Genomic DNA, 272 nt, shown 5'->3' on the forward strand with positions numbered 1-272 from the left:
AATGTAACAGTACATATCCTTGAAGTAGATAAATAGTAGGAATGTGGAGAGGCTCTGAAATGAGTGTTATTTGAAGTTGTGGCTGTCAATCTGCACAATCAAAGGATGGACTGTACAATTAGCCATTTAGGGCATGACCACTAATTTTATAATGCCTCTTTGGTTGCACAAAATTTTGTCAGTCCTAAAGCAAAGCACTGAGAATACTGTATTGGTCAAGTCAGATTTTCATCATCTACTTTCCTGGATAATCTGTGGTAAATCTGAAAATG

This window comes from Vipera berus (genome assembly GCF_964194415.1).
Source record: "Vipera berus genome assembly, chromosome: 6".
Lineage (NCBI taxonomy): Eukaryota > Metazoa > Chordata > Lepidosauria > Squamata > Viperidae > Vipera > Vipera berus.